General features: G+C 37.3%; 1 protein-coding gene across 7 annotated transcripts in view; it reads right to left on the bottom strand.

Annotated features, from left to right (window-relative positions):
- Positions 1 to 22,863, bottom strand: part of LOC106666867 (myocyte-specific enhancer factor 2) — a 209,081-nt gene that overhangs the window by 116,462 nt on the left and 69,756 nt on the right. For 4 of the 7 annotated variants that reach the window (XM_014394355.2, XM_014394356.2, XM_014394354.2 and 1 more), the window contains exon 4: positions 7,966 to 8,032. The exons of 2 other annotated variants lie outside the window; for them this stretch is intronic. The gene's annotated coding sequence lies outside the window, so the exon portion shown is untranslated. Of the gene's footprint in view, positions 1 to 7,965; positions 8,033 to 21,081; positions 21,094 to 22,863 lie in introns of those variants that run through there. One more of the 7 variants, XM_024226284.1, reaches the window with a different exon arrangement.

A 22,863-nucleotide genomic window follows, 5' to 3' on the forward strand; every position in this document is an offset into this window, starting at 1 on the left:
ACTGAATTAAGTCCATGTGTGTCGTAAATGACAGTCAATTACGATAAATTCTTCACTAATGTCAACGTTCGTATTATTTAAAGTTAGTATTAATTTGTAGCTTTCTCGACTCAACAGAGGTCTACATAATTTTAATAATTCAGCAAACTTGACAATCTCCTACCATTATTTATTAACTACTCGATGAGCCGGAATATTCAATAAATTGTAATTTGTAATTTTATATTCTCCAATAATTCTGGCTTGCCAGTTCTAAAGCCTTGAGAGGTTGGACTATGCGATTCCCGCTCGTTGTTTCTATTTATATATTCTTAGCTTGGCCGAAATACAGTAGGTGTGCTTTTGTTCTTGCGTGTGTGAAATAGTGAGTAAGTTATGTGAATGTATGCGTGAATGAGTGAGCCAGTGATTGTGAATGGGCCCGTGAAAACGAGTAATCGTGAATGAAAGCGGGAAAGGGTAAGTGAACGAGATGAATGTGTTCGTGATAAACTAAGTGTGAAAGTATGCTTGAAAGGGTGAGCAATAATTGTTAATGTGTGCGTGCGTGCGTTAAAGAGAGCGTTGCATTTGATAATCCCGGGAAGGTAACCCGAAAGGTGTTAAACCATTCCTCCCACCTGATATACGCTCTAATCTTAAGCCATTGTAACATAAAGTCCAAATAATTAAGGTTTTTACTTGAGATAAAAAAGTCAGTGTCACAAGCGGGATTCGAACCCACGATCTTCGGCTAGGACACGCCGCTGCTCTACCACTTGAGCTATCGTGACTTCGATTCCCTCGGACACTAACCTCCCATCTCAACCACACCTTTNTGCGTTATTACAGGGACTACATTAACTTACAGTGAATTAATTTCTAAGTATGAAGTGCGAAAGAAGCTGTTGTCGGAATGTTTATAACAGCAACTCCTCCAGCTACCCACCAATATACGTTTAAATTGAAGGATGCATTCAAAATTATGGATACAACACTTTCATTATACGGCGATGTTCCCGAAAGTATTAAGAAATACGATTTTAGCAAAACTCCATCTGATAAATCCTGGGCGAGTGCTAGAAGACTTTGACAATTAACTGAAATAAATAAACTTTTTTTTATTATTGATGAAATTCTTCAATGACGACCCATGTTCGATAGTTGACTGAGAGAAAGCCTACCTAATTCCCCTTATAAATTAACCGTCGATTGTGCTTTTCTTCGACCATGGTAGAATTTTTTGTTATCATTTGTCGTATCTCTATGTAAGACATTTATGCTTGTTAGACGTTCATATTCATAAACAATTTCATCTTTAGACCATCTTTAATCGCCCGGTACGACTTTTATCGGCGCAACACTCACGTGCCCATTGGAGCGATACGATAGTGATGCAACACGAAGCCATCTTTAATCGCCCGGTACGACTTTTATCGGCGCAACACTCTCGTGCACACTCGAGTGATACGATAGTGATGCAACATGAAACCATCTTTAATCGCCCGGTACGACTTTTATCGGCGCAACACTCTCTTGCCCACTGGAGCGATACGATAGTGATGCAACATGAAGCCATCTTTAATCGCCCGGTACGACTTTTATCGGCGCAACACTCTCGTGCCCACTGCAGCAAAGTGACAAGCAATACTATACATATCATAGTACCTTTTTATATTAAACGGTTATGTACGCTGATGATGTGGTATTACTGTCAGACTCTCCTTTGGTGTTACAAAAAATGATAGAAGATTTAGAAATGTATTATGACTACTGGAAACTTAAAATTAATATGTTAAATCAAAATTATGATATTTAAAAACAATAAACGTAATTTACGACCAAAGGAAAGATAGAAATTTAAAAATAAAATTTTAGAAATAGTTGAAACATATAAATATTTGGGTGGTATCATGGACATCACATTGATTTCACGATACGTTTGATGGAAAAAATAAAACTAGCCAAATTAGGTTTTGATAGAACTTGGCATGTTACACAGCGCAAATTTGGGAGTATAAAGAATGTATGGATTTAGAAAAATTAGGATTTAGAATAAAAAACGAATTAGAATTTAGAAATACTTTTATCATTTTTAATGATTGGTTGGGTTAAGTTCTGATTGGAAAGAGCTCAGCAACACGAAATCCCTATGGATGTAAACAGATTCAGCGCAGAATATATTAGTGGCCTCGCTGTAACATTTTTGGAGATGCTGGAAGCTAAGGTTGAGAGAAAGGGACTAATGGTCAATGTATCCGCAGCAAGATTCCACCTGTACTACAAACAGTTACATCAGGATCTAGATTACATCAACCATCGGTATAAATAAGGCTAGCTTATTTTTTAAATTAAGAACAGAAATGATAAACTTCAATTAACAACACTGGAGACAAAACTACAATTACTTTTGTTCACTATGCCATTACAACGTCAATGGTTTTTCATGGCATGTGTCCTCCGCCGGCTGCAACGCTGACATTAGTGCTGTGACCGTGTGAAAAAACGTATTGTGATGACATTTGTAATATGTAACATGTAGTATATGTACAGTCTACAAATAAAATAATTAAAAAAATATAAAATGAATTTCTTGTAGTGTACAATAGCTTGGAGACTCAATGCTAATGATATGTCATGGAATCTAGACTAGAAAATGTAGCCACTTTAATAGATTTTTTTTTTAACAAAGGTTATACGAATATTCATGACCAGCGTTTTGTCCCTCCCTGTTTATACCCGCGAAGTGGCGCCATCTTTCTAAAGCGGAGAACACACTTACCCGATGCTACGCTATGCGACGATACCCGACGCCTTGTCTCATTTTGGTAGGGTGTGCACATCTATGCGACGTCAAGCGCACGCCACGTACAGTCACACAGCGAGTATCACAAAAATCACTCTCAACCGCAACGCCTCTTTTGTTCTTAATGCATTATTTTGAGCAAAACCATGTAATAAATTGTTTGTTAAACTTAATTGTTTTAAATAAAGTTATTCCGGTGTTTTGATCATTTTTCTTCCTAACCATCATAATAAAATAATTTTTATAAACACATGAATTTTTGATCTCGTTTAATTAGGTTACATTAAAATAGGAATGTTGTTATTAATATAACGATAAAATTACATACACTTAGTTTTAAATAAACTACAAAAATTATTAGTGTCCGTACTCGACGAAAATGGTGTAATTTTATGAGCAAAACGATGAAATAAATTGTTAGTTAAATTTTATGAGCAAAACCGGGTAACAAATTGTTAGTTAAATTCATTATATCAAAAAATGGTATTCCGGTGTTTTATTTTTGTTAAAATAAAAACTAATGAATTTTTGATCTCGGCTAATTTGGTTTATATTAAAATAAGTATGCTGTAATTAATATAACGACAATAATACTTTGCAATGAAAATGTGTATCTGGTTCTTTTGTCTTCGACTGTACTCGATGCTACTCGACGAAAATCTGGACAGTGAGGATCGCGTAGCGTAGAGTAGGGTAGTGTTGCGTGGCATCGGCAGATGCGCACAAGGGTAATACAATCTTAGAAAAATGGACTTTGGATTTGCGTCGGGTAGCGTCGCATAGCGTTGCATCTGGTAAGTGTGTTCCCAGATTAATGGTTGCGTTGGGTCAACAGCACATATGCCGAAGTATTACCAAATAGAATTGTTAACTGAAATACTGGTAAAATTGTTGGAAACTGGGTTTCTGAGGATAAAATTCACCATCAATAACCACCAAGTGTAACATCCAACGAATTCAAGAAACCCAATCAAAAGTCGTTAGGAGAATTCTCAAAACTCCTTACTATGTCTGCACCATAACATTCTGCTCGTCAATGAATTAATCCATTCCCGCTTCCTCAAGCTTCCGTCTCATCCAAAGAACCCTCCACTTTGCCTCAAACGGCGATGTCCCCGAGACCTCCACACTTTAACCCGACAAGAAACTGTGTGCCAGCATTGGCTTGCTTCTCATAACACATGTCCTCCGGGTGCAGTACTAGATTTTAAAGCACTAGGAGCTATTTGTAGTGTATGCACAGGATTCAAATAAATATTTTTTAACTATTTAAATTATATTTGTGAAATCATACTTCTTTTATGATTTAGACCCAATTAAAAATGGTAAAATACGTTTCCTATGAGAAGGAATCGATTCTAACCAAATAAGAAGAAAACAGCAATAAAACAACAATAAATGGCACCGGAATAAAATATTTCAAATGCCAATTAGTTAAATTATGTAGTTAAAAACATTGACTATGCATTGATTTCCCACCAATGATCATTTCGAAAATGGCTTTTATCCAACTTAACCGGGTTTAAAAATTGGTTGATTTCCACTGTTTGCATAATTGGGTGGCAAAATCCTGAAACAGTCACAACAGGGTCTTGGCATGACAACCGAGGAATCTAAATCGGCGTCCGTGTCCTCGAATCTGAGCCCGAAATAGTCTTTTGGCAGTGGTCGAAGGATCTGGGTTGATGAGAAGAACCACTTGAAAGCAGTTCTCGGCCAAACCGCCGTCAAGCCGTCGTACTTGTCGAGTGGGAAATTTCCAAAATCCCGCCGACGGAAAAAGAAAAGAAATGCCGATTTCGATCGATGTACATCTCGATGCGCGATTGGGGTTAAAAATAGCATCACGTGTAACTGACACACGTCATAATGTAATGACGTCATTAATGAAAGAACCTAAATATGTGCAATTACATCGAGTTAAAAAAGGAATGGTTATTTTTAACCGAATGCTTGACAGATTAATAATTGAAACGGTTTACGATCGACGGTCGAAACTGCGGTACGTTCGGGTTTATCGTTGTTTGAAAAAAATCAGTAGAAACTGATTAAGATGGAAATTTTTCTCAAAAATGATTCACAACGCTCGAAAACTTTTACTTGCAGAACTAATTGAAATATCTTGCTTACAGATTAGCACAGTCCATTACGATATCGACATCCACTTATCAATCGTCAATTCTTCAAGTCTGGATGTGTTAAGCGTAGGGGGGATAGAATTAACATTTAATTATAAAGTAGAACTAATGGGACGAGGGAAACAAATGGTTTTTCCAATGGTCTAATGAAATGTTAATTTTGTTTTTGCTCAAATAGGGAATCCTCGACATTTGGAGACATTATTGGAAACCGATTTGGAAGGGCAAGTTTCAAAGACGCCCAAAAGTACCACTTCATACTTGAATCCATTGTCGCGATCCAGCCCTAAGTAAATTTTTTAAATGAAAATTTGATTTGGTTGGTGACGCATTGAGGATACGGCGGAGAACTTTGGACAGAAAGGATTGGATTCGTTGGATGTTGGATAATTTCGACTCGCAGTTCGACTCCGTAAGTCCAAATCTGTCAGATGAATGTTTTGTAAGCCGTTAGTTTATTATGTATGCTTAGTGTTGGTTTTGGCCCCAGAAGGTGACTGAGTAGTGAATATGATGAGTCAGCTATCTAAGTAAAGCCCATGGCAGTGGGTTTAGTTGGATGGTTGGATGGTGGTATTAAGTTTTTGTTTAGGGGCATTGGCAGGCAGGACGATTCTGACGATTGAGCGAATACGTTATTTGTTAATAGAAATGATGAATGATGGAGTGAGTGCGGTGTTCAATCCTTTTTTAAAAAGAAAGTTCCCACTCACAGTAAGTTTTGTTTATCCAATTCTGTTTTAGGTACAAATTTTAAGCCTTTGTTTAATAAATTGTTTTCTTCTTTATTTAGTACCATGTTTGTTATGTTTATAACCGTTGGGTAAAATTTAACTGGAGTTTTTGGGTCTTTATGAGTATTTTTATTTTTAACCGCACTTTAAGTTTTTAATTTTTTTATCTAATATACTTTGTTTTTTTATCATTGATAAATTTAACTTTTGATCGCGTATCATAATCGAAATACTCACCTACTGTGAGTAGGAACTATCTTTTTTTTAAAAAAGGACGTTACTTGTTGGCTTTACCTTCCCGCCACCAGTCGGTAATGAGGTTTACATGTTGGATTGGTTTTATGGCTAGGATAGGATTGGAGTGGGTTTATAAGGTTGTGAGTAGAGTGTGGGTACGTCAGCAGTGAAGATGGTGTACAGGATTGGACCTAGGATACTTCCTTGTGGCCAGGAATGATTGGCGTGATGGGGGAAAAACAGTTCTGATTCTCACTTTGAGCCATCGATCCGAGAGGAAGTACTTCAGAACCAACACACTTACTAACAAACTGCGGAGCTACACTAGCCCGCAGGAGGAAGTGTTTTGGGATGTACAATGTGACCATAGAAGAACTACAACCACTGAAACCGGGCCTATTAATCAAGTTTCTTGATGAAATAGGACTCACCGATGTGCTTTAGGCAGAGCACAGGGGATACAATAGCTCTTAAAGGGCGCAGTATACCATACCCTGAAATATTACATCTACATCTACATCTACAAGTACTTCAGAATGAGATGTGTGATGGAGGAAACGTTTTAACTTGTAAAAGAGACCGAGGTGCCACACTCCGTTGAATGCTTCCGTAACGTCCAGAAATACGGTTGAACAATATTGTTTGTTTATCCGAGGGTATCGTGTCGACTACTCTAAAGCACTGCTGAAAAGTACAATTGTCAAAATCTAAATTGATGGTTAGGAACTAAGTTTACAGAGTCGAATATGGGAATTAGTCTTTAATGAGGTGACGTTCAAAGGTTTTGCATAAAATATCATTTTGGATAAAGGAGGCTTATTGGTCTATAAGAGAATGGAGCATTGGGAGAGTTGTGTGGTTTTGGTATCGGGTGTATACATTTTTTGGGGGTAAATTTCGGAGGATTTTAGAGGTCCGCAGATCGCGATGCGGGTTATTCCTTTCGGACCGGCTTAAAATCTGAGACAAGACGTCCGTGGGGTGAAATGCGTGGGGGGTCAAGGTATTTAGCAATATGATCTGTGTGTGACGCGACATTCAGATCGGGACTGTGGACTAAAAACCGTAGAAAGGTGGTCCAAAAAATGCTAACACTTTTCTGCGTTTGACCTGGCCCAGGTACCGTTCCGAGAAGGCACATAGTAATGTTTGGTAACCATTTTAGTAGTTAGTCGTCATAGTAGATAGGCTAAAATTTGGCCCTGGTCGAAATTCCCTTTCGATTCGCCCCAACGCGAACAATCGCAACATTGACTTACAACTAGGGTTTAATGAGCGGATCGTGCGCAGGTGCACTGAAAAGACCAACTCGTCAGCAAACAGCAAAACCGCTCACAATCGAAAATGTGTCATCACTTGGAAAGCATAAGGCTCTTCATTTAATTCTCGTGCCTTTTTGTTGACCAATTCTTTCGAAACTAAGTCAAACCCAGGACATTCATTTGTAGATGATTTATACTTGCGATTTCGACGAAGTGCAAGGGGATTTCGTTTCCGTTCTCATAACCGGTCTAAGAATGTTTACTCTTTTTTCGAGGACAGATGGGATGGGAGCCTGAAGAAATGGTACCTTGGTAGTTCTGATCTGCGTTGGATCTGTAGTCGTTGGGCCAATTACGTCCGACGTTTCACCGCTTTGACCCCCCTGGTTGAAAATCGGGACCGCAGAAGAGTAGGGGAAAATCGGCCCTCTTTCCCTTTTCCTATAATAAAACTACTGTTTCCAAAAGCAAATTTTCGGAATCGAAGGAAATCGAATTTGTCTACCTAATCGGTCCTCTAATACGGAATTTGCTCCTACGAGCTCCCTTCTCAGGGCGGTCGGCTTACACGCCTTCAGTGGGGGGGACTTTGCAGAAATCGAAGGGAAAAACGGTGTGCGAGTTTCCAATCGAAACTCGAGGAATGGTACCGCCAGGGAATCGATCAGTCGGCCTCTAGATTATAACAACCGACGAGCAGCGACCTGCATTTCAATATCTGGCAACAATTAATAATCAAAATATTTTTTAAATAACATCTCGAGAAGGTTTTTCACGTTCGTAAAAATGAAAGACAAACGCCGACTTACCACAAAAACGTCAATCACAGTTCCCAATGTTTCTAGATTTTTGCGTTCGCCCAGGTGCATAAGCCGTCTGAAAAAGAACAGAAATAAATAATAAATATGTCCAAAATATGAAGAGATTATTTATTCTGAACAATGCTACATGAGAAAAAGAATGTCACGATCTGGTGTAATGATATCACACACAAGGTACAAATTGGCACATTACTTGTTTATATGTTGTTATTATTATTATTATTAGGGACGGCAAACTACTTGATCATTGCAAGGACTTGTCCTGTATATCACGCGTTTTATTTCTTCTAATTTCTAGTGTTTCTCCAGCCAAGTTATGATGCTATGTGATATAACCGTAACCGACTCTCTCTATTGTTTATCCTATTGTTAGCCCCTCTGTAGCACAGGGCTTCGTCAATTGAGTTTAAATTGAGTGAAATTAAAGTGAGTTGAAGTCAATAAAATAACACATCGCGCTAATACATAATATTCACACACCAGACTTCTTTCACACTACTCCAGAGTACTCGATATTCCTCGTGGTGACTAGTTAAGTCATGCTATACAGAGATCTACATACAATTCAAAATATTTATGGCCCTGAGATATTATTGGATCAGCAAGTTCCTCACGGCGGCACCTAGCCCATTCAGGATGTCGTATTTCTTTCTGCTAGGGCTGTTATGCTCTCTACCGTGATAAGTTAACACACCTATGTGTTCTCATCCTCACTAGGTAGACGGATTTGGTATGACCTATGCGCAACTGGTAAGTATGACCTTTTCCCTTCTATATCCAGCCTACATTTTTGCTTCTCTCAGGTTCAGTAATTATTGGCGCTTTATAAAATAATGATAAAAACCAAGGAAAATTACTCTTTTTCCACTGCCAATCTAGCTATCAGGTTGGGTTCTGTATTACAAAGAATTGACTGGTTTTATTTGTGATTGTCCTTCAACGCAGAAATTTTTATTAAAGTTTAGTAACTAGGGCTAAGCCCCACATTCGCGCTAATAAATTACATTCACACCCCAGACTTCATTCACATTACCCCAGAGTACTCGATAAGCCACCACATTCGCACACCAGGCTTCGTTCACACTACCGTCGATCTTTCTCGTGGTAACTAGGGATAAGCTAATAAATGCAATCGTTCTAATAAATAAATAACGAATCATTATCATTATTAAAATCAATATCATATAAGAGAACTACTGTATCTTCTATACCTGTATTTTTGTTATAGTATGCATGAAAAAGAAAACTATACTGAACTGAAGAGGGTAGACAAACGCCCCAGAAATCGATTTCTAAATAAATAAATTAGGATAATACAATTTTTCTATTTCTGAAGATATCAAAATTCTAATAAATAGATAATATAAAAATTGAATTTCAAGGTTTTTAATGAAGACTGTTCGTTTTACGGCTAATTAAACAGAGAAACAAAAGAATCGGTCAATTTTCAAAGTGCAATGAACCCAAATGGATTGTTCGTTCAAAGGATCGAACCAAGGTGCAACAGTGCATGCAAATATAAAGCCCAAGTTGCTGCTACATGTCGTTCGAACCATTTTGTTGATGGTTCCTCACAGTTTCTCTCCTTCTTCACCGTATTTCACAGAAAGGATGAAAATTGAATGTGAGAAATTCCAGGAGAGCCGATGAGAAAATATAACACGATTCGGATGGTTTAGAAGTAGACCAGATGTACTTACGTGGTCTTGTGATGCTTTTACTTCGTTTTTGAAACTGTTACCACGTTGCTTGTGCTAATTCGATTTCGGTGATGATGTAAGTATTTAAAATGCATCGTTTAACAATAAGTTCAGCCTTAGTAGCTAAAAAAGGCGTGCGCTTAACAAATGAAATTAAATCTCTCAGGGAGAGTTGTCCATGGAGGTGGAATGGTCGGTTGTACGAGTGGTTAATGGACGTAAATCCCGTATCCCAGAGTCAAGCCGTACTGCGGAAATACTATAAACCCAGACCCCCTGTTTCCGGGCGACTCTGCAGATTTTACATGAAGTTGCACAGGAAAACAGCTGTTGGTGGAACGAGCCTCGTTTGATTCGATCCTTGTGACATAAAATTGCGACTATTTAGCCGGCTGGACTTTAATTTCGACCGGGGCACGAGAAGCAGATGCTTCACTTTAATCCCTCCCAGAGCTTATCGGGCCAATTCCAGTCAGATGAAGGTCTGATTGTTGATATTGGACGAAAATATTAATTTAATTAAAAGCATACTTTTTATAAAAAGACAGAAATTGATATTTCTGTTGAAACGAACGGCAGTTTATAGCCTTGTTGAAAGGTTGAAAATAGAAAAATGGTAATGCTTGCGGAACGGAACCATATCGGATGGAATTCCAGTCGGGTTGAAACAACTTCCAGCTTCAAACGTTCTCCAAGGCATCAGCAACGTTTACAATTAAAGTCTACCAGTAAAATCGACATCATTCTCTCTTTTCTTTCCAGTTCGACACGGAAATTAAATCTTTGATTATTACATGAATTCTGCCTAGACTTTATGTAACGAAAGCATTGTTGGCGAGTGGTCTAATATCTTTTGTAAATAAAAAAATTAAATGCAAACTTATTTTGAAGAGCTTTGAAAGGCCGGAGCGAAGAGCGTTGAAAGCGACTGGAGGTGCAACGGGATTAAGTCACTTGTCAAGTTAATGTATGGTTGTAAAGACAAAATTCAAAATAAAGCGCTGATTACTGTAGAGTTGGTTTCGGAATGGAGAGGACACAAGAGCTACCGTTGTTTTTTCAGAGTTAGCTCTTTTGATCAGCTCGCGAGCTCCCCATCACTAACACCGACAGCGAAGCACCTCGTGCAATAGTACCACCACAAGTCAGTACAGGATTGCACTGGGCACAAGGAACAAATTGCCACTTGTGAAGTTAGGGTTTACTGGAAGGGTAATGAAGAGGCAAACATCCCCAACCCTCTGTAAAAACTCAGATTACTATAAAAGATAAAGTAACCGCCGAATGGATTAATTTAAAGACTCATGGACTCCAGGATATAGGTAGGCGACAGACTTCATCAAAAAGTTCTCTAACTCGAATCCTATCCAAAATCAACAAACTTCCAACATCCAAGAACACCTTGAGCTTTTCGAAGACTGGCGTAGAAAATGGAGGAAAGACTGAATGATGTCTAAGGATTAGTAAGGTCAATGCTCATTTGCTCACGTACTCGTGATTTTTAAAATGTCTTTTGTCCAGATAAATCTTTAGTCAAATAGCGCCACGTCTGGGATATAAGTACGGAGAGGCAAGATGGTTTGTTTCCTATATTTATGCGAATTCCAATGCTAATGATGCGTAAATGTACTTAACCAATAACACCATTTTCTGTTTTTATTTCTTAACCATTTCGGAGTTATTTTTTGTGTTTTTCGAGATTTGAATCATAGCCTAAGGCGGTTAAAATATCAATAATTTCCATTTGACTGAAGATGTCGAGAAGCCGAACAGCAAGGATTGGAAGACCAAAACTGTAGTAAACTACCGAATACAATCATTATCTTGTATACATATACCAGTAGCAAAAAGTATTTTTCAATTTGCCTTCATCATACAAACAGCATTGTCTCTGTCATCATTCTGATGGTTACTCATTGATGTTTGTAATCAACCGTAATTGTCTGTTATAATTTCAATTACTTCCGGGATATCCAGGTCAGTGTGCAGGACAGAAATACTTACCGAGCACACCATGGCTAGGCGAGCACTTTGGATTGTCCGAACCCTTTGGATGGGTGTCTCGGCGGATGAGCACCATAGACCTCAGGTATTGCCTGATGGGCCGGATCATATGATGAAGGAAAGATCCTATGATACTGTATTACGGAACTCTAGCCTGCGGTTGGTTTAGACTGTGATGTTGCATGAGAACACCTCCCAGAGAAGGTGCGTGAAAACAGAAAAATGTGACAGCCTCAGGTGTCCGGTAAATGTGGTTTTATTGGGTTGTCCGGAAAATAATGCAGGATTTTGGTATTAAACAAAAAAAAAGAAACTAGTTACTTTAAAGCAATGTTCTTTAATCAAAATAATNAGGATTAATAAGTGTTGACATTCATACAAATGAGTAATCCTGTAAACGTAAACAGAATATTTTATATAGATTTTTTTGAATGAAAACTTAAAATCCTGCATTATTTTCCGGACAACCCAATAGTTTAAATAGCAGACCTGGTTGCTAAACCCCTTCTCAGTCACCAAAAACACTCCTTTCTTCATAGGCACTGAGAATTTGAACTCCTTTTGTCGTTGGGATGTTTAGTGCGTAGCCATCTTTAACCAGGGGAGATTATACGAGCAGATTCTTTACTTTAATTATTCTTCACTGGAGAAGGTGCTTCATTAGCTGCTGAACGTATAAGATTTGTTAGTGTGTTATGGCGGAATGTTCATCCGTCTTTAGCGGGACATTTAACACCATCTTTTCTTGTATGTGAGACTTGTAACACGGCCAATCGAATGGGTAGTTGATCGATTCTAGCTCTTCTTCTGAAGAAAGCAAAAAAATTGAGTTATATACCACCTTTATATAATAAACGTAAAAATTTAAAAAAAATTTGCTTTTCCTAATCAGGATAAACAGCAACTACCAAGGACCTGTGCCCATCACCGCACAGACCTCAACACAATATTTCAAAATGTAGTGTTTTGGTAAGACATGGTAAAACATCTCTAAAAATTTAAAACGTATGGAAAAATTCATGACGTTTAAATTTAAGTTAATTTATAGCTTGATCGTCGTGCCCAGCTTATACTCGCTGGTCTAGACTATCAGACACGGCTCTACAATTTTAATAGTTGGTCTATGTGTTTTTCATGTTCTCAACACTGCTGAACACGGCAGAGATTTGTTGTCAAAAAATGTTAGACTCATATCGTAAGGATGAGTACCAATATTACGTTTTATTTTTTCTTTACAGTAGAATATTAAAATCTTATCTTCACCTTATTTTCCTCAGCATGAACAATATTTCAGGTAAAGGAGCATGGGTCAGAAATTCCAGGGCCGGTGGGAATCGAACCCACGAGCAATCGGTTACCGAGGTCAACCTATTCAAATCTTCTATCTGACAAAAATCTAATAAACTTAACCCTGACCTCAATTCGAACCTTTTATTCTGTTCTGTTTAAATTTTGAATTCTGACCGTGAACTGCGTCTGATAAGATTATCTTTTTCCCAATATTTGATCACTTTTGAAAAGAAGGCTGTTTCCCTCCAAGCCGCGAATTTTGTTTCAATTTGACCAAATCCGAACTGTATGCCACCAAGACGGTCTTTTGAAATTAAGTTGTAATCTTATACTTCAACATAAAGGGCTCGCAAGAAAAAAACCGCCAATCAGCCCGATCAAATTAAAAGGCATTTAAAACATCTTATTTTTCCTATTTGGACGTCCAACGTTGAAATATAGATGGCATTAATGAAATGTGAACCGACAGAAATTCCTATGCGGTTGTACAACAGATTCTAAAAAAAAAAAAGGCATCGGGCCGAGCCAGGTTGGTGGCAGTGGCTTTGGGCCAGACGGCTTCCTTTCCACGTTTTACAATCTATTTAAATACACCGAGGAAAAGAAACATCATCACCAGCTTCATTGATTGTCCACTTTTGATAGCTAAGTTGTTGATAAGCTATTGTAACAATTCTTAAATAGAAGCGGAGGCGTTATGGCCCAAATGGCGAATGAGTTACGACCCAAGGTTAGACCCAACACGAAAACCTCGCTTTTCTCAACGTTTGATGATGATGGTGTTGAATATGGATACTAGTAAGTTTTGTTTGTTCCCCAAGCACTGCAGGCTTCTGGCATTTTGTACTTTCCTAATTTCTTAGTTCAGAGCAATCGACTCGATCCTTCTCCTAAGGAGTACTGACTGTCGTTGCTACAGTTCCTTTCTCTGGGTTTTCTTTGTATCCCAGGTTATTTTGGAGCCATCGGGAACATCATATTGTATCTGATATACTCATGAATTCTTCTTCTCCTTTGTAGTCTGTTGACACTTTACTAGGATATTATAGTTTCCGGGATCATGTAGTCAGTTCATGGGTGTCTAATTTTACTAATTATTGTTGTCTGCCTGAGATTTCCATCCAGTTTGATTGTTTCTGGAGTATAAATAAGCTTTTCCTCGCTTCTTCTTTTATAAATATTTCTAATGGAGGTTTAGCAGAATTTCTAGTTGAGGGATGGTTTCATTGCCTCTGTGATACATAGGTTTGTCAATCTGCTTCTCAACGTTTACTTTCTCCAATTTATGAAAAATCTCACCTATTTCCTTCATGATATTTCGATTAATTGTAATTTAGTACACTTTTTATAAAAATGGAAGTTGTGTTGTTCTTATCCTCCTTGTTATTAGTGTGTTGTGCATATTTTGTTTTGACCTTCGTGTCAAGTCCGTCGAGTTTTCAATGGCCAAATTTAGCTAGTTAAGGTATATTTAAAGGGCCCATTAATTTAAATCCATATTGCCACCTTCGAGCGAGTAATGACCCATTGCAATGACAACAAATTGTGTTGCATATTTTAACAGACACGCACATTACATTTTCATAACAAAATATTCAGTGCATTTATAAAAATAATGTTGGTGATTTCTCTTAATCAGCTCCAGATTTTTTAAAGGTTGGGGGTTGATTAAGAATTATAAAAATACTTTCCTCCACCGTGACGTAAATAGAACAATTAAGGAACCAGTTTGAATTATAGCCATACCTTGAAAAGTGTCCTTTTTCCTGTAAGATTAAGCACGTTCCTTGGTGTGCGAATTGCCTCAACGAAGTGGCTCAAGCCATAACCAAGCTAATGCTGAGAGGATCTTTAGTACCTCCTGACGGAGTCGGCATGTAGATATCTCTGCTTTTCCCATCTTCTTTAGGTGGTAGTTAAGAGTGGCTGGTATAGAGACTTACAATTTCCCTAGAATCCTGCTTGCTGAGAGAGAGGAGTTCCTTCGCCTTCCTTTTTTGAGGGATTTATACATATCTTAGCTTGCCGCATACCTGGTGCGTTTTCTAGTGCTTGAGTGTTTATTTCTCAAGCCATTTTTCAAATTCCCATTTAAGAATTACACTCCTGTGCACCTAGTTTTGGTCTGGTCCTATGGGAAGGCCTTTTTTTGGCTAGTTGGTCAGCTTGTTCATTTCATCCTATACCTTTATGTCCCGGCTCCCACTTTAAGTAATGCTGATTTGTTTTCCCATAATCATTAAGCAATTTAGGCACGCCCAGCAAGTTTTTTCTTCCAAAGGTCTCCATGTCCACTTCGAATATAGCCATCTCATTTATTTGGATTCTTTCCAGAATTTTGTGGTGGCTCCTCCTTAGATCTGGTTTTATTTCCTTGTATCTCAGGTGTCTGTTGACACTCTTAAAAGTAACCTTTTATGCATAAATATATATGTAAGAGTCGAGTGTGTTTCCATTGTTGTAGTGTGACAGGTATGCATTGTACTTGTTATAGTAAGACACACTGGTCTTTGTATACTTTTTAGTTTGATCTGTCTCTCCTTGTTCAGTGTTTTTGGCATCCATGCTAAGGCTCCATAAGTGACCAAGGGTCTAACCGTTGTGGTGTATAACCAGTACGCCGTCCTTTATTCCCCAGTTTTGACTGCAAAATCTCTGGCCAATGCTTAATAGAGCCTCGGTTTTATGCAGAATGGTGCCTAATGTTTTCCCGTTTGAGCTCTTAGGTCAAGAGTTATACCTACGTACTTTATTTCTTTGGAAAAAGTGAAGGCCTTTATGGTGGCTTTTATATTGAGCTTCTTTCTTTTTGTAAAAGGAATGAGAATTGTTTACCTACGGTTTATAATTAAAACTTTTTTCCCCACACCATCTTTCTACAATTTTAGGGGTTTTTGCATCTGGTTTGGCAGAGTCTCCTCGAATTTCCCTTTTATTATTGTTACAAGGCCGTCTGCGTAACCTATGGGATAGTATCCTGACTCACTGAGTTTTTTAATTATATTATCAACTACCAGCAACCAAAGAAGTGGCGATAGAAACTGCCTCTCCTTGGAGGCATCTTTGGGTAGGTGCTTAAAAAAATTAAACATCGAAATAAAATAAGAGAATATCGGATTGGATTTTTCTCAATAACTTTAATTTTGTTTGAAACATACTATTAAATTTTTGAGTTTTATGCCCGTGTAAGAATCCATACCGGCTTGTGTCCAGTTTTCCCTCACCCTTCGAAGCACTCTATCGACCCCTAATTTGACCTTTAATATTCCAAGTGCTCTTACTAAACTTTCTACATATTTAAATACCTGCGGTCCATTAATAATTTTCACGTGATGAATCATTTAATGTTTCCTTTCCCGTGACACCCATCGGGCCCTTGATTGTATTACTATTCATCAGTTCGAAACTGTTCATACGCAAAAGTAAAAAGAAAAAGTCCATGAAATCATGTCTCCGTCTTGAAATTGCTACATCGGGTGAAAATCCCTTGAAAGTAACGTAATTTTATATCATAATCGAGAAATGATTGAGTCGGTAGGTCCTTTTAGCCCCTTGACACACGTAGTACTCATAGAATCTGAATTGGTGAACATACATGATAAACGTTCTCTCCTATCGCTGTCGTATAGAATTATATATTGTATATGATACATATCGACTGAAGTAACGGTTTATTTTTTATCATTCTTATTATGTAAGTTTTTGAAAAATATCCCATTTGTAAGTATGTCGGGTTCGAATGCAGGGCCGCTGGACTCGAACCCGGGACCTTTACCTTACAGTGATGAGCGCCGTGTCAACGACTAAACCTTGCGGCCAACGACGCCCCCTCATATGGCCTTTTTTATATTTATAATTGTTTTCAGAATATTTTTTTTAACTTTTCCATGAGGTTTTTTTCTTTTGCTTTATTTTTTACATAAATTTTTTTGGACGATTCGGTAATTTACACCGCACATTAGCGATTATATCTTTAAAAGACCTAAGTATAACAAAATAAGTAAAATATTAATATTTTCCAACATTTTATTATAAAGCTTAGATTATATTTTTTAATAAAAAATGTAAATTTTTCATTATAAACGGACAGGCAAAAAATTCCACCCAATTGATTTTTTTTTCATTTTCTCGATAAAAGAAAATTCTTCTCTTAATTTGTCTCTTTGTTTTTATCAATAAATATGCGTTTATGATATGTTTTAAATTGGGAATAACGTAAACACACTTAATCCTTAATCCAAAACAAGGATAAATGATTTTTCAATGTGTACTTTTTACGGAATTTAAAATGTTTATTCACTCTCACTTGAATTGTGAAGCTATAAACTGTTTAGTTTTCATTTTTGTTTACTTAATTTCAATTTTTAAACTTCAAAAATGCCACTTAGTGCTGAGGATGTTGCGCGAGGTGTGGCACTTACTGATGATGGACGTTCCGTGTTGTCCAAGTTCGAGGTGTCCAAATTTCTAAACGCACTGCTCGAAGAAGATTAAATCACTATGGACTGATGGCTTTTCGCCCCGTAAGAAGACCATTATTGACCATAACACACAAAGTTTTACGGCTCCATTTGCTCGAGAACATAGCCGTTTGTCTTTGGACGATTTTTCTGCATATGGCCTCCAGATGGGCGCGAAAGAGGGTAGAAAAGGTGAAATGAAAGATACAAAGCTTGTAATGTTTCCCAGAGCCAACCTTTTCAACGTAGCTCAGTGTTGGTATGGGCGGAAATTTCAAAGGAGAGTCGAACAGAGTTGGTTTTCGTTCGTGGAGGGTCTTTGACGGCCACTCGCTATATGGATGAAATTTTATAACATCATGCGTTGCCTATCCTCCATGAAATCAGCAACAATCTTATTCTATTGCACGATAAGCCCATCCACATGTCGCTCGCATAGTACAAACGTACCTTCAACAGTAAAACATCAGGGGCTTAGCCTGGCCAGCCCGTTCTCCAGACTTGAAACCCCCATCGAACATTTATGGAATAAACTCAAAAGAAAAATAACAGTATGTCCATCACTTCCTGAAACACTCCTCAATCTTGAAAGGTCTTTTCGTGAAGAATATACGACACGACGTAAATAATATGTAAATACGAATTGCGGGTAATAAATGCCCAAAATCCCAATTTAAATAAGAAAGATAAAAAAAAGATAAAGAAGTTTCTTATTATTGTTAAGTAGCATTAGTTTATTTATCATATTTGAATGGAAGAATAAAAGGATAACGATGAGCCTATACTCATGCTGAGACTGTTGCTAGTCTGACTACATTATTATTATTATTTTCAATTAATTAATCTTTAATTAAGGTTTTGGTTGAGATAAAAAAGTCAGTGTCACAAGCGGGATTCGAACCCACGATCTTCGGCTAGATACGCCGCTGCTCTACCACTTGAGCTATCGTGACTTCGATCCACTCGGACAACAACTTCCCATCTCAACCCCACCTTTTGAAATTTCCCTCCTTTTTGCCATTTTTTTTTTTATCTCAACCAAAAACTTAATTAGAGATTAATTAATTGAAAAGAATTTATTTGGTCAAGCGGACCAAGAAACCTAATAAAAATAAATTATTATTATTATTATTGGCCATACAAGCCTATGAGAAATGTTTAAATTATGGAACAAAAATTCGAAATTCTAATTAAAGAACAGGAATAAATTCACTAATTTCGTGGTCCGCTTGACCAATTAAACATTACAATTACTTAAGGTTTTTAGTTGAGAAAAAAAGTTAATGGCACGAGAGGGATTCGAACCCACGACCTTCGGCTAGATATGCCGCTGCTCTACCACCTGAGTTATCGTGACCTCGATCCACTCGGACATCAACTCCCCATCTCAACCCCACCTTATGAGTTTTCCCTCCTTTTGCCATTTTTCAAACGTCGTGGATTTGGATTCTCGACGACAATTGAAATGGCGACGGAGAACTGAAGTACACTTCACTAAAGCTCTCCGTCGCCATTTCAATTCAACATTTGGCCTTCCAAATTAAGAATTTTAAATGGATAAATTAAAGCTTTGGATGGCAATAAGATAGATGAGCTTTGTAGCACTCAAAAGAGATATAGCTAACCTAAGATAAAAGGTTTAACCGTTAGGGAGTGAAATGACCATAGCCGTTAAAAGCTCTTAACAATTAATAATAATTTATGTTTTTTTAAATATTCGATTTTCTTAATTGATGCATTATTTGAAGTAGTTATTTTAAATATAAGAATGCAATATTATTTTACAATATAATTTTAAAAGTTTGCGCCATTATTTAAATACTGGATTTTTTAAATTTTTTTATTATGTATTTTTTTAATTAATTTCTTTTAATATCCTAATACAATAAGGTCATGTGTGGTTCCCTATGTGGATAGGGCGAGATTTGACCATTTATTAAAATTTCTGTTTATAATAAATCCTACCTGAGCTTGATCCGCGTCAAATCGGGGACCGCGGTAGCCGAGTGGTTAGCATGAGAGATTCTCACGCCGCGGTCGTGGGTTCGATTCCCACCTCTGGCCCTTTTTTCACAATAACCCCCCCAAATTTGAACACACATATATGAATTGTCACATGGCTAATATGCATAGTTCATAGCGCAAAAAAAAAAAAAAAAAAGCGCGTCAAATCTGCAACGATACATAATAACAGCTGAGAGTCATTTGAAAAGTAAAATGGACTCGATGTCGATAAAAAAATAATTTTTTGTAAGAAGAATTCTTTTTTTATGTCAAAAATTAATGCAAGCTAAGTGTATAAGCAATCCCATGATCCATACCCTATTTCGCGATGATTCCTATCCTAAACTAACTTGCTAATGCTAATCGTTTTCGAAATAAATGGGAGGGCCGCCTTGTTGCAAAAACCATACCCCCCTCATGTCTGGCATAATTCAGAAATTATCGATCCTATCTAAATTTTCCTTTCAGTAAAAATGGCATAAAATAAGCTCAGAATCGAGATGAACAATAATAATATGGGATTCTCACTTAAAATAACAAAGTTAGTGTCATTTCCCAGCTAGATGAGAAAGTTATGTTAAATCTGTTACCACCACGCGTTTCCAAGCCAAAATTAACTTGGGATTTGTATAAGATCATTTTTTGCTCAAGTTAATCGTTTTCGAATTAAATGAACTATAGAAGTTGATACACCCTGTATATAAACGATAATTTTAAATAATTCGTTTTTGTAACTAGCATTATAAAGAAATTATGGAAAGAAGATTGTTAATAGTGAAATTATTGTGAAATTGTTCCAAAAGGAAAACTTCACTTGAACTCGTTCAAACAGTTGATCCGTGATAGCCTTTTGAAATATTGCAAATCGAGTAGATTCAAACCAGCCAATTAGCGAGAGAGAAAAACACGCTACACGGAGACTAATTTGAAATCATAAAGTAACCCGGCTGCCAATTGGAACCGCGGCCCTCTGTTTTCCCTGTTGTTGCTGTTGACTGTTGCCCTCCATTTCGCTCTGAATCTGTCGAACGGTGATGCAATGCAATATAACATATTGTAATTCACGGTTTGAGATGAAACCGATATCGGACTCGATCCCAGATCTAATAAATCCGGATTCCAATATACTAAAGATATCCATCATATCCGCAATTTCCTCTCACTAGCTCAATGTGGATCACATCGTTAAAAAAGGCCGAAGAAAAAGACCCAAACCCTCGAAGAACCACGGTTCCAGGAAACAACAATACAGTTAAAGTTTTAAACGCTTTTTCCACAGTTTCCCTTCTGTTAACACTGGTCCGCCTATTATCGTTGTTTCCACCTGGCAATGTAGAACAGTCATATTGCGAAAATAGCATACAACGAATATTTAATCATTTCTCCGACATTGATCCAAAACTTAAGGATCGTACATCCATTATATCGCAGACAAAAAGGAAATCATTGTAAATATTTCATTAAAACCAATCCTCCCTGTGAAAGTTGGACGATTTGATCCTTCCTCTCTTTGACATCTTCACTTAACTTTTCCACTCTTACAACATAACGTTCAATTTCAATTTTAATTTAGGTTTCACTTAGTTTCGTTGAAAAATTCATCTCCCTGTACACGGTTATCAATTTTTACTAAATCTTCGATGAACCAACTATAAACCTATATGAAATATTTCGTGATCGTTGATTTTCGGAAAGCCGGTTGGCCGAGTGTGCCAACTGGAAATTTGCATCGTTTGCTATGTGCGTGTGCTTGATGTCGCGTTACAATGTCATAATCAAATTAGAACATATTACAAGATTTCTAGAATATTCGACGGAAAGTGAAAAAAATGGAAATGCAGTTTAGAGGTAAAGCGTACTTTCCGTGGCAAGCGCAAGAAATAAGAGGTAACGTCAGTCAGTTGACTCTGCCACGTAAACAACAGTTAGGTCAGGAAGGGTCGTGAGTGTAGGTCGAGTAGGAAAATCGATACAAACGTCACCGACCAACCCTCTCCCTTTTGGTTGTCAAATTCTATTCCACTTGGTAACGAATCCGGCTACTGTACCTCCCACGACGTACGTTTAATGGAAACAGTAGCCAATAGAGTGAGAGAGTGGAACCTCTGCCAAATGTGAAATCCGGCGAAAATCCAACGTTTTGTGTTATTGAATAAATGAAAATACATGACGTACTTAAGTATATAAACGTCCCACTTTCCTTTTTTCATTTTCCGAGTTGAACCGGTTCTCCTACAATCTGATTTCCAGATGAACGGTTCGTTCGACTCGAGACTTTGATCAGCTATGATTGGCACGATCAAGTCAACAAAACAATTTTACAAAAGTTTTTTTGTTTGTAATTATAAAAGTTTAAAAATATAACGTTAGACAATCTGGACAGTGAGGATCGCGTAGCGTAGAGTAAGGTAGCGTTGCGTGGCATCGGGCTGATGTGAATGGGGGTAATACAATCTTACGGAAAATTGGACTTTGGATTTGCGTCGGGTAGCGTAGCATTGGATAAAGCCAGAAACACATACCCGATGCTACACCATGCGACGCTACCCGACGCCTTGCCACGTTTTGGTGGGGTGTGCACATCTATCCGACGCAAGCACACGTCGCGTACAGTCCACAGCGTTTGTCACAATAATCACAATCACAAGCGCAACGCATCTTTTGTTCTTAATGCACTATTTTTAACAAAACCTTGTAGTAAATTGTTAGTTAAATTTTATGAGCATAACCATCTAATAAATTGTTTGTTAAACTTAATTGTTTTAAATAAAGTTACTCCTAACCATAATAATTAAACAATGTTTATAAAAACTTATGCATTTTTGATCTCGTTTAATTTGGTTTACATTAAAATAACATGTTGTAATTAATATAACGACAAAATTACATGTACTTAGTTTGAAATAAACTACAAAAAATATGAGTGTCCTGTTCTGATGCTACCCGACATTACAAAATGGTGTAATTTTACGAGCAAAACTATGAAATAAATTGTTAATTAAATTTTATGAGCAAAACCGTGTAATAAATTGTTCCAATTTTAGTATATGTACCGCCGAAGCGAGTACAATAAATTGTTAGTTAAATTCATTATATCAAAAAATCGTATTCCGGTGTTTTGATTAATTTTCTACCAAACCATTAAAATTAATTTTTTAAATAAAAACTAATTAATTTTTAATCACAGTTAATTTGGTTTATATTAAAATAAGTATGTTGTAATTAATATAACGACAATAATACATGTAGTTTGAATAAAAATATGAGTGTCCGGTTCTTTTGTCTTCGACTGTACTCGATGCGACCCGACGAAAATCTGGACAGTGGGGATCGCAGAGCGTCGGGTAGGTTAGCGTGGCATAGCATCGGGTAGATGTGCACGGGGGTAATGCAACCTTATGGAAAATCGGAGTTTGGATTTGCGTCGG

Source organism: Cimex lectularius, unplaced genomic scaffold (assembly GCF_000648675.2).
Source record: "Cimex lectularius strain Harlan isolate CLEC.00 unplaced genomic scaffold, Clec_2.1 scaffold115, whole genome shotgun sequence".
NCBI classification, from domain to species: Eukaryota; Metazoa; Arthropoda; class Insecta; order Hemiptera; family Cimicidae; genus Cimex; species Cimex lectularius.